This window comes from Eptesicus fuscus, chromosome 4, assembly GCF_027574615.1.
Source record: "Eptesicus fuscus isolate TK198812 chromosome 4, DD_ASM_mEF_20220401, whole genome shotgun sequence".
Classification (NCBI taxonomy): domain Eukaryota; kingdom Metazoa; phylum Chordata; class Mammalia; order Chiroptera; family Vespertilionidae; genus Eptesicus; species Eptesicus fuscus.
The window spans coordinates 35,512,840-35,529,247 of NC_072476.1; the positions used below are offsets into that span (position 1 = coordinate 35,512,840).

The window sequence follows — 16,408 nt, forward strand, 5'->3', positions numbered from 1 at the left end:
TATTTATGTTTATATATGTATATGATTTTTTCTGTTGGTTTTCTTCAAATATTTATACATTGTAGATGTCTGTTCCCAGAGGAAGAGGTGATTTCTAGCCAAAATAAACATCACCGCTCATGTAACACTGAAACAGGTTCTGATTATAGGAGCTGGGCTCCAGGAGGTAGTGTGGGGAAGCGTGTGTGTGGGACCATCGTCCCAAGCCCTCCTGTAAGCACAGGCTGTCTAGTCCTTGCTTTGCTTTTCCAGTTTCCTCTACTCTAGAGTTCCCTGTGCCTCAACTGCCACTTTAGAGAGCCACCCTCATGGCTTGAATCTGAAGACCAATCAAGATCTATAGCGCTGAAGTTGGCGGAAAATGGCGACGGAATAGAGTCGGGTTTGGAGTCTGTTCCTGGGGCGGAGAGTCGGAGCAGCAGAGGCTCGCAGAGGGAGTGTATGTGGGCAAGCCAAGGGACAGCTAAACTCCAGGAGAAGGCGGGGGAGTGCTGGGCAGTGTTCCTCTGACCGCGCAGCACCCACAGGGGCTGGGTCCCCTCCTGGAGCTGCGGGCTCGCCGGGCGCCTCGCCATCTTGCAAGGAAAGGAGGATTTTAGTGGAAACCTGACTTTCTGCGACACCTGCAAACACTGAGCTGCTGGGAGCAACAGACCACCGGTCCCCTATCAGCGCAAACACTCGGATTCAAAGAAACTCTTCACTGCACCACGGAAAGGTCAGATTTTGTCTGAAATAAGCTGCGGTTTCTAATCCCCGCGGTGGGTGAGGGAAGCGCTGGGTGAGGGAAGTGCGGCAGCCGCAGGACCGGCAGGAGCCGGGAGGTCTGTGCCTAGAAAAATCGGCGGCAGTTGGAGCTGCCGTGATCCGTGAAGGAGGAGGGGGGTCTTCTGAGCTGCTAACAGAAGTGACCTCTTGAAAGCAACTCATTTTAATCTGAGGAGGAGGGTCAGACTAAGAATTTTCAAAGGAGTGCAGGCTCCTTAGTCTGGGGCACAGACCCACGGTCCGCACACCTGGGCTCTTTCCGACTCTGATTGCTAAGCCCAATACAGAGGTAAACCCAGGTGGAAACCCTGAAAGACTGCAGGGGGAAGGTGTTTTTTCGGAACCTGGGGACCAGAGCTGCGTGTGACCATCAGAGAGGCAGCTCTGAGGCACATACCTCCACAAACCGGTAGTGAGTGCCATAGAGGGGAAAAAAGAAAAAAGAAAAAAAGAGCTAGAGAGGCCCGGAAGTCAATTCAGAAACACTGCCACCCAGGGGCTGAAACGCTAATTGTCTCTGGTGTAATTAAAAATAAATACGAGAAATTAAGACAGGGCTGGCTTAAAAAGCAGGACTGGCTTCCAACACTGAGGAGCCCTGGAATGAAGCTGAACTGAAATACCGCCCAGACTGGGAAAAAGGCGTACCAAACAGAATAATAGAGGAAGTGAATGACAGCCGCTACTGCACATTTTAGTCTTCCTATTTTTTAATTTTCAATTCTTTTTTCAATTTTTAAAATTTTTTATTCTCATATTTTTTTATTTTCATTTTTTGCATCTTTTACTTAAGAAACTATTTTTTTTCTTTTTCCTCACTCGATTTTCACCTTTTTAATTATTACATTTTTATTTTCAATCAATACTATTATTACTATTATTTTACTTTTTTTTTTTTTTTTAATGTCATTTGATTTTCTCTTTCTTTTTTTTTTGGATTAGTGTCCTACATTCGATTTGCATCTTTCCCTTACAATCGCTTTACCCTATCTCAAAGCTAACATTATGCCATCACTCTCCTCCTAACCTTTCCCATTTTGGTCCCCAGTTTATTTTAACCCTTTCTGGCTTTAGATTTTCCCTACTTTTTCAGTTTACTCCCTGCTAAAACTTCACCCTACTTATATATCTAATTCCCAACCCCCTGCTCCAAATCCATACAAACCTCTCTCTACGCTACCTTAAAAAAATTATTTTTCTCTCGGGCCTTTTGTTGTTGTTTGCTTGAATGTTGATTAGATTGAATTTTTATGCTTTTTTATGAGATTGTTTTGATTATTCTTTTTGTTGGTTTGGTTGGTTCTTTTGTTTGCTTTGTTTTTGTTTGTTTTTTACTTTTGTTTTCCCTTGCCTCACTTGATATTAGCTGCTGTTGCAGTTTGTATTAATCTCCAGGCTCGTGTTGCTGGAATTTGCTGGGAATAGTGGTTGTTCTAGTGGAGTTTACTCCCCATATATATAGTTTGTTCCCCTTTTCTCTCTTAGTATCATTCTTGTCTCTCTTACTTTTTTTTCCTTTTATTTTTCTTTTCTGTTATTTCTTTTTCTTTTCTTGCTTTCTGCTCTTTTCCCAAGTTCAGATTCACACTCGTTGTTTTTTTTGTTTTGTTTTGTTTTGTTTTTGTTGTTGTTCTTTCTTTTTACTCTCCCTCTTCCACTCCTATTCCCTAATTTGTCTTTCTCTGGTGGTTACCTTTATTGGAGGTTATTAATATCGTGAATACAATTCTGTTCAGTGCCTTGTCTGTTGTGCCTGGTTGTGTTGTATTTTATACCTTTAAATCAACGCCAGAGAGAGAAATCTATATAACCAGACATCCGGAGAAGAGAGACCATGGGGAGACAAAGAAACAGCCCCCACAGGAAAGAGAAACAGGCATCACCAGAAAAGGAAGTAAACGATTTAGAGGCAAACAACCTATCAGAGAAAGAATTCAGAGAAATGATCATAGGGTGGCTGAAAAGGATGGAAGACAAATTCGACAATATGAGTAAGAACCAAGAAGAAATGAAGAAGAACCAAGAAGAAATGAAAAATGACATCGCTGCTGTAAAGAACTCAATAGAAAGCATCAAGAGTAGACTAGATGAAGCAGAGGACCGCATAAGTGAGCTAGAAGACAAGATGGAAAAAAATACCCAATTACAACAGCTTCTAGAAACAAAAATTAGAAAGATTGAGGAGAGCGTAAGGGAACTTCGGGACAATACAAAACAAAACAACATCAGGATAATAGGGGTGCCAGAAGGAAAGGAAACTGAGCAAGGAATAGAAAACCTGTTTGAAGAAATAATAACAGAAAACTTCCCTGATATAGGGAAGAAAAAACCCACACAAATCCAAGAAGCTCACAGAGTTCCAAGCAAAATGAACCCCAAAAGACCGACGCCAAGGCACATTATAGTTAAGTTGGCAAACACCAACGACAAAGTAAGAATCTTACAAGCGGCCAGAGAGAGACAGACAGTTACATACAAAGGAACCCCCATCAGACTAGCAACTGATTTCTCAACAGAAACTCATCAGGCCAGAAGGGAATGGAATGAAATATACCAAGTCATGCAAAGGAAGGGTCTAAATCCAAGAATACTGTACCCAGCAAGGCTATCAATCAAAATTGAAGGTGAAATCAGGAGCTTCACAGACAAAAAAGGACTAAGGGAGTTTATCACCACCAAACCAGCAATGAAAGAAATGCTAAAGGGTCTGCTGTAAAAAAAAGAAAGAGATAGGAAGCAAAGAAGGTACACAGGGGTATAGAATAAAAATGGCGTCAAATAAGTACCTATCAATAATAACTTTAAATGTAAATGGATTGAATGCCCCAATCAAAAGACACAGGGTAACAGACTGGATAAGAAAACAAAACCCAGATATCTGCTGTCTACAGGAAACCCACCTCAAAAAAAAGGATGCATACAGACTGAGAGTAAAGGGATGGAAAAAGGTTTTCCAGGCAAATGGAAATGAAAAAAAAGCTGGGGTTGCAATACTTATATCTGACAAATTAGATCTCAAAGTGAAGGACATAACAAGAGATAATGAAGGCCACTTCATAATACTAAAGGGAGAAATCCAACAAGAAGAAATAACTCTGGTAAACATATATGCACCCAATACAGGAGCACCAAGATACATTAAAAAACTCCTGGAAGATATCAAAGGAGAGATTGACAGTAATACAATCATAGTAGGAGACTTCAATACCCCACTATCACCATTGGACAAATCCTCTAAACAAAAAATCAGCAAAGAAACATCAAACCTAAATGACTCACTAGAACAGATGGAATTAATCGACATCTTCAGAACATTTCACCCCAAAGCCACAGAATATACATTCTTCTCAAGTGCACATGGGTCATTTTCAAAGATAGACCATATGTTAGGACATAGGCAAAGTCTCTACAAATTCAAGAAGATAGAAATCATATCAAGTATCTTCTCAGATCACAGTGGCATAAAACTGGAAATCAACTACAATAAAAACAACCCAAAGAAATCAAATACTTGGAGACTAAACAGCATGTTATTAAACCATGACTGGGTTACCAAAGACATCAAGGAAGAAATAAAAAACATCATGGCAACAAACGACAATGAAAACACAACAATCCAAAATCTATGGGACACAATGAAAGCAGTCCTGAGAGGGAAGTTCATAGCTCTACAAGCCTACTTCAAAAAACAAGAAACAATGGTAATAAATTACCTAACCCAACAACTCAAAGAGTTAGAGAGAGAGCAACAAGATAAGCCCAGTGTAAGCAGAAGGAAAGAAATAATAAAGATCAGAGCGGAGATAAACGACATAGAGACCAAAGAAACAATACAAAAGATCAACAAAACCAAGAGCTGGTTCTTTGAAAGGATAAACAAGATTGATGGACCTCTAGCCAGGCTCACCAAGAAGCAAAGAGAGAGGACCCAAATAAACAAAATCAGAAATGAAAGAGGTGAAATAACAACAGATCCCGCTGAGATACAAAGGATTGTTACAAAATACTACGAACAACTCTATTCCAACAAACTGGACAACCTAGAGGAAATCGACATATTCCTAGAAAAATACAACCTTCCAAAACTTAATCAGGAAGATTCTAAACAGCTCAACATGCCAGTAACTATGGAAGAAATTGAAGCAGTCATCAAAAAGCTTCCGGCAAACAAAAGCCCGGGGCCAGATGGCTTCACAGGAGAGTTTTATCAAACTTTCAAGGAAGAACTAAAACCTATCCTCCTCAGACTATTCCAAAAAATTCAAGAGGAAGGAACACTTCCAGGCTCCTTCTATGAAGCCAGCATCACCCTAATACCAAAACCAGATAAAGACAACTCAATGAAAGAGAATTACAGGCCAATATCCCTCATGAACATTGATGCCAAAATCCTCAACAAAATTCTAGCAAATCGGCTCCAGCAGTACATCAGAAAGATCATACACCATGACCAAGTAGGATTTATTCCAGGAATGCAAGGATGGTACAATATCCGCAAATCAATAAACGTGATACATCACATAAACAAATTGAGAGATAAAAATCACATAGTCATATCAATAGATGCAGAAAAAGCATTTGACAAAATCCAACATCCTTTCTTGATAAAAACTCTCAACAAGGTGGGAATAGAAGGCTCGTACCTCAACATAATAAAAGCTATTTATGATAAACCCACAGCAAACATCATACTCAATGGGCAAAAACTAAAACCATTTCCCCTAAGAACAGGAACAAGACAGGGATGCCCACTCTCACCACTCCTGTTTGACATAGTACTGGAAGTATTAGCTATCGCAATTAGGCAAGAAGAAGAAATAAGAGGCATCCAAATTGGTAAAGAAGAAGTGAAGCTGTCCTTATTTGCAGATGACATGATATTGTACATAAAAAACCCAAAAGATTCCATCAAAAAACTAATAGACTTAATAAATGAATTCGGCAATGTAGCGGGATACAAAATTAACGCCAAGAAATCTATGGCTTTTCTATACACCAATAATGAACTTACAGAAAGAGAGACTAAAAAAGCAATCCCATTTACCATCGCACCAAAAAAATTAAGATACCTAGGAATAAACTTAACTAAGGAGGTAAAAGACCTATACGCAGAAAACTACAGGACACTGAAAAAAGAGATAGAGGAAGACGTAAACAGATGGAAGAACATACCATGTTCCTGGATTGGTAGAATCAACATCATTAAAATGTCCATACTACCCAAAGCAATCTACAGATTCAATGCACTCCCCATCAAAATACCAACAGCATACTTCACAGACCTAGAAAGAACTCTCCAAAAATTCATCTGGAATAAAAAAAGACCCCGACTAGCCTCAGCAATCCTCAGAAAGAAGAATAAAGTAGGTGGGATCTCAATACCAGATTTCAAGCTGTATTACAAAGCCACTGTTCTCAAAACAGCCTGGTACTGGCACAAGAACAGACATATTGATCAATGGAACAGAATAGAGAACCCAGATATCGACCCAAACCACTATGCTCAATTAATATTTGACAAAGGAGGCATGAACATACAATGGAGTCAAGACAGTCTCTTCAATAAATGGTGTTGGGAAAACTGGGCAGATACATGCAAAAAAATGAAACTAGATCACCAACTTACACCATACACAAAAATAAACTCAAAATGGATACAGGACTTAAACATAAGATGGGAAACCATAAAAATACTAGAGGACTCCACAGGCAACAAAATCTCAGACATATGCCAAAAGAACTTCTTCACTGACACTGCCCCTAGGGCAATGGAAGCTAAAGAGAAAATTAACAAATGGGACTACATCAAAATAAAAAGCTTTTTTACAGCAAAAGAAACCATCAACAAAACAACAAGAAAGCCCACCGCATGGGAAAACATATTTGCAAATGCTATCACTGATAAAGGTTTAATCTCCAACATCTACAGGCAGCTTATGCAACTTAATAAGAGGAAGATATATGATCCAATAAAAAAATGGGCAACAGACCTAAACAGAATATTTTCAAAAGAAGACAGAAGGAAGGCCACGAGACACATGAAAACATGTTCAAAGTCACTTATTATCCGAGAGATGCAAATCAAAACAACAATGAGGTACCATCTCACACCTGTCAGAATGGCTCTCATCAACAAATCAACAAACAACAAGTGTTGGCGAGGATGCGGAGAAAAAGGAACCCTCGTGCACTGCTGGTGGGAATGCAGACTGGTGCAGCCACTGTGGAGAACAGTATGGAGTTTCCTCAAAAAACTGAAAATGGAACTCCCATTTGACCCAGTAATCCCACTCCTGGGAATATATCCGAAGAAACTAGAAACACCAATCAGAAAGGATATATGCACCACTATGTTCATAGCAGCACAATTTACAATAGCTAAGATTTGGAAACAGCCTAGGTGCCCATCAGCAGATGACTGGATCGGAAAACTGTGGTACATCTACACAATGGAATACTATGCTGCCATAAAAAAGAAGGAATTCTCATCATTTGCAGCAACCTGGATGGAATTGGAGAACATTATGCTAAGTGAAATAAGCCAGTCAATGAAAGAAAAATACCACATGATCTCACTCATTTAGGGATAGTAAAGAACATTATAAAGTGGTGAACAAAAAGATAGATACAGAGACAGTAAAGCATCAAACAGACTTTCAAAGTACAGGGGAAAGTTTGGGAAAGGTGGGGGAGTTATGAAATCAAACGAAGGACTTGTATGCATGCATATAAGCATAAACAATGGACGCAAAACTCTGGGGGGGGAGGGCATGTGTGGGTGTGGGGTGGGGGGTAATAGTAAGATATGTACACATATAATACCTCAATAAAAATATTAAAAAAAAAAAAAAAAGATCTATAGCGCTAAGAAGTAGCCACTCTCTTCACAACAACAGGGAGGTGGGGGGTGGATATTGATGTAAACATTTTGTCACTCTTACTGAATCACCTTGCCAACTGCTCTTTCCCCTAGTTCCCACTGTTTCTGCTCCTTGGATTATTTTGGTACACAGTGGAGAAAACACACTGCCTTTGACCTTCTCTTTCTTCTATATGCGATTGTGACTTCCTTAGTTTTAGTAGGTTTTACTTTCAATCTGGTCTGAATAGCTATATCTTGCAGAAATTCGGTCAGTGGCATCTCTTTCAAATTTACCACTCTGCTAAGATTTATTCTTTTTATGTATACTTTTCCGTCATTTTAGTGGGATTTTTTTTTTTTTTTTAAGAGAGAGAGAAAAGCTTGTGTTCAGTTAGCCAAACTTGAACTGGAAAATCAACTGTTTAAGTCTTCAATATGTAACCAGGACTTTTCAATTTTATTGTTCCCTCTGTTGAAGAATTTAAAACAAATGTCTCAAGGTCAGGTCAGAAGTATTCCGGGCTTTGCCCCAAGGCTCTTCCTTGGACATGATTAATCAGAGTCCCTTGCTGAGGCACGTCTTAGATGTCTTCTTCCTTGGGGTGAGAATGGGCAGACCACCTTGTCTCACCTTTCAGGGAATATAACCACAGACTCTCAAACTTTGAACATGTTATCTCAAAATCTACTTCACATTTATCTCAGGGAATTTCAGGACCTTCATACAACAAGGACTCCAGATTGTTTATCTTTTTATCCCAGAGTTCCTGAGGAGATGTGAGAGATTAGATCCAGGGCACATACAAAAGCAACCAGTGAATGCATAAATAAGTGGAACAACAAATCTGTGTTGTTTTTTCTCGCTCCCTCTCTCTTCCCCTCTCCCTCCTTCCCTTCCTTCTCCTTTCTCTAAAATAAATAAATAAATAAATAAATAAATAAATAAATAAATAAATAAGATTAAGTCCCCTTAAATTCACTTATGTGTATGGAACATTTTTCCACTTTACCTAGACTTTCATGTTGATATTTCATTTGAGCCTATTGACAAATTTTCTCAGGAGATGTGGAATATTATCCTCATGTAACACATGACAAAATTGATACAGACAAGTTTTTCTTTTTTCTTTCATTTTTTGTGCCAAATTATACAAATAAGATATCAAACCCTGAAATTTTTCCTTTGAGTACACCCCATGTGGATTTCTTTAATGACTAAAGTGGGATCAGTGTCTTTAGACAAAAGCTGATTTTAAGTCTAGATATGTATCCCCGAGGCTAGGCAGGAATTAAACTAGATTGCAGGGGCTGGACTCAATATTTACTGAAAATAAAAAGTGCCTGATTCTGACACATCAGATTTTTATATTTTTAAAGGTCATAGAAGCAATTATTCCTGAAAAAACAAACAAACAATTACAAGCATGATTATAGAAATTATTGCTTTAAGATGCTTGATCACCTACATTAACTCCATATTTTTGTCCATGTTCCCTTTATTGGGTGTATTAGTTATCTACTGTTGTTTTTAAAAGCACACTCCCTCCCCGCCCCCCCCAAGGTTAGTAGTTTAAAACAACCACCATTTATTATTCTTCCTAAGTCTACCAGTCAGCTGGCAGTTCAGTTGATCTGTCCAGGCTCAGCTGAGCTCAGCTGGGTTCACTCAAGTGTCTATGTTCAGCTTGAGTGGTGACTGGAATCTGGCTACTCTACTCACTGTCTGATGGTTGGCTGCTTGGCTGTTGGCTGGAGCAGTGTCTTTCATCATCCAGCAGGCCAACCAGGCTTGTTCATGTGTTAGCACCAGACGTGAAAGCTCACCAGGCCTCTTGAGCCCTAGGATTATAACTGGCCAAATGTCATTTTCACTATTTTTGTTGTTGTTGTTTTTAATCTTCACTTGAGGATATTTTTCCTATTGCTTTTCAGAGAGAGTGGAAGAGAGGGAGAGAGGGAGGGAGAGAGGGAAGGAGGGAGAGAGAGGGAGGGAGGGAGGGAGTGAGAGAGAGAGAGAGAGAGAGAGAGAGAGGGAGGGAGACACCGATGTGAGAGCGATACATCAAATGGTTGCCTCCCTCATGTACCCCAACTGGGGGCAGGGAGCGAACCTGCAACCCACGTTCGTGCCCTTATCCTGGAATCAAACCTGCAACCCTTTGGGTCACAGGCTGGTGCTTTAACCATTGAGAAACACCAGCCAGGCTCCACTATATTTTGTTGGTCAAAATAAGTCAGAAATCCAATCCAGATACAAAGGGTAGGAATCTTCAAAGTCATATTGGAAGGGGCATGGATATAGAAAGGAGAATATTGGCCTCATTTTTGCAAACAGTCTAGCATACCTATTTATTATACCCATGCCTCTGCTTCTGTGAATGTTAGCTGCCAAATGCTCTCTGATACCTCCCTTTTTCTGATGAATTGCCCTCAGTAGAAGGGGACTGCAATGTTCTAGGGATTAAGACCCATCTTTCTGTGAGGGGAAGGAGGTGCAGCTCACAGCAAATGGCTGATGGATATGGGAATACAAATACAAATGGCCAGCCCCCTTGAGGCAAGGTGGTAGGTGGTGCCATTTAAGCTCCAGACCCTCCCTGTGGATCAAGGCAAGACTAGACTTCCTCTGGGTCCACATCCTTGTTCTGCTTTTACCCTTCCCTTTTCTTAACTTTCTCACCCCTGTATATATATATGCATTGTTGCATACTTTTAGCTTAGTTGCAGTCTCTGTGAGATTTCAAAATGCTATTTTACACTTCGGTAAAAATAACGGCTAATGTTTACTGAGAGCTTACTATGCATGGGCTCTGTGCTCGGTATATTACATATATGACCTCATTTAATCCTTACCATGACCATATGAGATAGCTATTGTTACCAGTTTTTATACTTTTAATGTTTTCTAAATCATTTCGTAGTTGGATTTTGTTCTTTACTCTAGCAACACGAGACTTCTGAGCCTGCATAAAAATAGCTTTTGACACATGGCATGAGGAAACATCTGACAAGTCACAGACAAGACAGTCTGACCTCCTTCAACCCGGAAAATCAGGCCTCACTGGGTACATCATTGAACAACATGGATAGGAGACCCTGAGGGCCAAGGAAAATTCCTGTTCAAAACACTAAACCTGTCCAGTGACATCAGCTGGTCATTTTGGTGTGTAATTCTGATATCACAAAGTGTGGCAAAGGGTAAAAGTAATTCATAGACGTATAACAAGTGTTATGGATATTACAGGAAGAGGAGAAATGAGTCAATAGCAACTGTTCAAGTCAGTAAATTCCTAATTTTAGCAGCTGTAGCAGGAAATGGGAAATCTTTTAAAGGCAGGGTCAAGGGAAAGGCCTCAATTCTTTGTTAGTTGTGTGGCAATGCTTTGTCTTTTTTTCAATTTAGGTGGAAATGGCCTCGAACTCCCAGGGAAAACCCAGAGAGGAAGACCAGATAAGACAGTTTGGCATGATGCTAAGTCAGAAACCAAGGCTTAGAGAAGTAAAGGGAGCTAACGAATCCCCAAAGTTACAGGGCTATAAAGTGGTATAATGGGGATTTGAACCAGGATGCTCCGCTGCCCTTGGAAATAGCAGGAAATGAAAGAGTGGACAGCATGGTGCTCTATAGAGGGTGCTTCCTGGCGAACGGCTCCCACAGTGCTGACTTCTCCTTGAGTCAAAGCAAAGCAAACTCAACAGGTGGCATTCCACGCAACTGTCATGCTTCCACCCACCTGAGCTAACGCCCTGCAAGTTTTATTTTTAGGCGATTTCAGCTGGAGTTATAAAAGTACTGTAGATATGTTAGTCACCCAGAAGAGACATTCGAAGAGAGGGGGAGCTTGGGAGCGAGACTGGATAATGAGTGTGTTTCTGAGTTCAGTTCATTTGAAATTGCTGCTGAAACTGACAAGAAGCTGCTAAGAGGCTTAAATTTGGGAGCTTATGTAAAGAAAGTTTCTCTGGAAAGTGAGTAATTAAGACATAATTCTTTCAGTGAAATAAACAGAGCCTAATTTACCAGGAGATCAGGTATCTTGTTCTATATGCGACCAGAGATTGAAAGCTGCCGCTGTGCACTCAGCGAATTCCCCCGGGAGGACTCATTGGCGTCCAGCCCACACGTGACCCACCTGTGTGCACTCCCACAGGAAGGGGCCACAGGAATAACTCAAGTTCCCAAAGATCATTTGTGTCGTCCAAAAGAAAAGCAGTCACGCTAGAGCCCCATGAATGCCCAGTTTAGTCTCACCATTTAGTGGATTTTTATGTGTTCCAGTATCTTGAAGACGAAGCCAACAACTGATTTTTTTCATCTGCCCAGCTGATCTTGGCCTGCGCTAAGCAGGCAGGCAGGGAAAGCAGGTCACTTCTATTCCTAACATGCAGGAGGTACAGTAAAGAGAAAAATGGGAAAAGAAGTGAGAACATAAGGCAAAAGGGTTGAATGAGCTCAAAAAAGGACAATAGTGGCCTGGTGAGCAATCCTTGGCAGGCTGCCTGGAGCAGCTTCAGGAGATGGACAGAGCCCAGAAAGAGCATTTCCTGCTTTGGGTTAAAAAAATAAATCCAACTATCCTCTAAGAGGTGGTCTATTCATCCTGGGCAGCATTAGGTCATTAATTTGAAAATTTCAGGTAGCAAGAAAAACAGCATTTTCTTAACACCTGAATGAATGGGCCTCTCCCTTCGACACCCACTACACCTGGGTTGTATTACTGTTATCTTGTGGGTGGGTAGTTTCCAGAAAGTTTCAATGTTGGTGAAAGCTTGAACATCCTGTTGCTTCTCTAAAACTTCTCCTACATGTCCTAGTACCTACGGTTTCTCTCGGCCCACACTTATCTTTGATAGTAAATAAAGGGTAATCACCACATGGGTTAGGAAGTAGCGTTTTTTCCAAAACCATAATTATTCTGGAATTAGCAGAATCCTTGTCATAGAATCCTAAAGAGGCTTTATGTTTTCTTGACCCTCTAGAACTCACCGGTCCCTCTCAGTAATACTTGGAAGTTTTCAAAGCTCGCACTCTCTGTCTAGCTGGCCTTCCTTAAGAAGCTGGTAAGTCTGGCTTTGTCTTTCCAATTTACCAGCCCAGGAAACCTTGGATTTGGGGAGGCTTGGCCTTAGATTGTCTAGGTTTGTTACTCTGAACTGTTTTCCATGTAAATTTTTCCTGATGCTCATGCAATCTGTAATAAATAACTACAGTCCTTTGAACTCCGGGCAGGTGTATGGTTTTACAGCACAATATTTTAAGATAGAATTTGTCTTAATCTTCAGGTAAGCCTCTTTAGACAAACAGAGCCGCCAAGAGAACAAATGCAATTCACTGACAAGTTGTTTGTCTAGTTAACAGTAAGTACGCAAATCAGTTTCCTGTTCACACAAAGGATTTTCTTGTGTTTGAAATCTTTGACCAAAGGGACATTGGCTTGGATTTTTACAGGGAATTTACAACTTAAATGATCTATAGTGCTCTGTGCACCAGGATGTGCGGTGACTTAGCAAGCAGCTGGTTAGTAGCAAACAAGTATATTGCCAGAGTTCCTGAAAGGGCCTTTGTGTGCGGAGTGAAGGCATCACGAAGGGCCTGTGTGGAAGCAGACTCAGCTCAGTGGAAGTTATCAGGAAGCTGGAGGGCAGCACGGAGGGAAGGAAAAGGAAAGCCTTATTGTCAAGATAAAATTGAGACACAACAGTTTGCTAATGGTCCATTTCCCTCAGATTTTGTGTTCAAGGTTTTCTGCTTTTGCTTTTTTTTCTTCCATGTATTTCTTCCTTTTTTTGTTTTTTAAAGAAACCTGAAAACATTTACATTAAATAAGTCTTTCCAAAGAGCCTCTTGAGTCTGAAGGCCCATAGCAGGTTTGGATGGTCTTTGGAAGATAAATTGTGCGCAGCAATCACAGCTGAGGCCTAGAGCTGCAGCCCTGCAGGCTATGGAAGGATGTTATTTCGGGAGCATTGCTGACGTGTGCCCTTCCTACAATATAGATACTTTACAGACATAACCCCCCATGTGTTAATTGATGTACTTTGTCCTTTTTGCCCAGCTCTTTAACTTTCTCCTTTTTTTTACCCCAAGAGGTTTCCGGGCAGTCCAGGTAAATGAGACATAAGTTACACATTGCCTCGGGTAAGGTAGTTGTTTTGGAACCTGAATAACAAAGGTAGCATATCCCCAGTTCTTAGGTTCAAAGCTGCCGGTTTAAACGAAAGATGGAACAAATCACAAGTATCCTTGTAGAACCTGTTTCTCTTGTGGTCAAGCCGGGAGAATGTAGATATGAGTAAGTGTGCAGTTTAGAAAATAGAACAGTGATTCTCAGGGAGTTGACCCCTCCCTCCCATGCCATTCTGATGTGACAGCTGGTAGGTACTGATGGGAACTGGTGGCATAGTTTATCTAGGCAGTAGGGGGCCAGAGGCAGTTTCCTCAACTGTACCTGCATTTGAAGGTGTGGGCGAAGGCACTCAAAAGTCTAAGAGCAGGTCACTGATATAAGCTGGGGGAAGCCTCTGGGCTCTACGGGTCTTGTGGCAGGATGAAGGGTTACATCTTTAGCAGGGGATCAAGGCCACATAGTTTCATGCTTGCAGATACCAGGGTACTATGTGGGAACCAGATCAAGGTCTGCAGTCTCCGCAAGTACCATGGGAATAAGACAGGGTGAGTCACACCTGAGAGGCCAGCATGGGCCTGACACAGAAATAGACACCTCCTGTTGGCTGCTGAGGGAGTGCCATCTGCTTATATCCTCTCAGAGTCTATTAGCATCAACCTGAGGATGAGGACAAATATTCTTTTTTTAAAAAAATTCTTTATTGTTTAACTTAAAGTATTACATATGTCTCCTTTTTCCCCCATTGTCCTCTCCCCAGCCACTCGCACCCCCCTACACATGCCCTCACCCGCCCTAGTGTTTGTGTCCCTTGGTTATGCTTATATTCATGCATACAAGTCCTTTGGTTGATCTCTTACCCCCCACCCCCTGCCTTCCCTCTGAGGTTTGACGGTCTGTTTGATGCTTCTCTGTCTCTGGATCTATTTTGTTTATCAGTTTATGTTGTTCATTATATTCTACAATATAAGAAATATTCTTGATTTAAAAAGAAAAACAGACTGAGTTTATTTTTCCTATTAATTTTTTTAATTGAGATAACTTAGATTCACATGCTGTTGTCAGAAATAATAAAGAGAGATGCTGTATATCCTTTACCCAGTCTCTCCAATGGCAACAACTTGCAAAACTGCAGTATAATATCACAGCCAGTACATTGACAGTCAAGATACAGAACATTCCCATCACCACAAGGATCCCTCATGTTGCCCTCTTATAACCACACACACTCTCCTCTCCAGCCCTTAACATCTGGCAACCACTAATCTGTTCTCCATTTCTATAATTTTGCTTTCATGAGAACTCTTTATTTCTCCTTCACCTTTGAAGAAGAATGTTGCTGATATAAAATTATAGATTAGTGGCTTTTTTCTTTCAACACTTTAAATATTTCATTTTACTATCTTCTTGCTTGCTGGAAGTGACAAGTCCAATATAATTCTTATCCTTGTTCCTCTGTAGGTAAAGTGTTGTTTTCCTTTGACTTAATTTAAGATTTTCTTTGTTTGATCTTTGAGTCTGAGTATAATATGTATAAGTGTGAGTGTGTGTGTGTGTGTGTGTGTGTGTGTGTGTGAGTGTGTGTGTGTTGCATTTCTCCTCCTTGGTAGACTGTGAGCTTATGGATCTGTTTTGGTGTCTGTTATTAATTTAGGAAAGTTCTCAGCCATTTTTACTTTAGATATTTTCAAGTTGTTTAGCTATTCTAGTTAGACTTTACATATAAATTTTAGAGTAATTTCTTTTATATATCCAAAAAATATTGCTGAGATTTGATAGGCATTGGGTTAAACCTGTATATCCATTTGGGGAGAGTTGATATCTTTACTATGTTGAGTCATCCAATCCATGAACACAATATGACTTTCCCTTTATTTAAGTCTTCTTTGATTACTTTTATTAGCATTTTACAGTTTTCTGTATACAAATCCTGTACATGTTTGATTAAATTTACTAGAAAACCTTTTAAATTATAAAATAAAGTGATGTAAATGGTAATGCATTTTTTAATTTCAGTGTTTTAATACATGTTCATTGCTATTACATAGCAAAACAACTAATTTTATTTTTGTATCTTTATTTTGTAGCCTGAGACCTTGCTGAATTTATTTACTAGTCCTAGAAGTTTTTCTTTTTTTCTTTTTAAGATCCTGGAATTTTCTAAAAATCTGCAAATGGAGAATTCTTCATAAGAGAATAAGTTGAATAAATTTCCCTATATCACAATTTCTGTGAGAGTATTTGATCATAAGTGGGTATTAAATTTTTGTCAAATGCTTTTTGTACATTAATGAATAGGGTTATGTGATTTTTCTGTTTTAGCTTGTTAATATGCTGGATTACATTGTTTAGGTTTTGAATATCACACCAGTCTTGCATCCCTGAAATAACCTCACTAGGTCATGATGTATAATTTTGCTGAATACTATATTGCTAATATTTTGTTAAGGATCTTTTATTGTAATCATGGCGGATATTGGTCTTAGTGTTCTTTGTCTGATTTTGACATTGAGGTAATACTAACTTTATAAAATGAGTAGGAAAGTGTTCCCGCCTTGCAGTAGTTAATTTTATGTTTCAACTTGGCTAGACTATAGTACCCAGATATTTGGTCAAACATCATTCTAGATGTTTCTGTGAAAGTATATTTTAA

The 16,408-nt window shown here is 39.9% G+C and overlaps 1 long non-coding RNA gene across 1 annotated transcript in view; it reads left to right on the top strand.

Annotated features, from left to right (window-relative positions):
* Positions 1 to 15,908, top strand: part of LOC129148824 (uncharacterized) — a 58,723-nt gene extending 42,815 nt beyond the window's left edge. Inside the window, exons 2-4 of the long non-coding RNA XR_008555796.1 lie at positions 12,611 to 12,691; positions 12,914 to 12,988; positions 15,843 to 15,908. This is a non-coding gene — a long non-coding RNA (uncharacterized LOC129148824). The remainder of the gene's footprint in view (positions 1 to 12,610; positions 12,692 to 12,913; positions 12,989 to 15,842) is intronic.
* Positions 15,909 to 16,408: the final 500 nt, after the last annotated feature.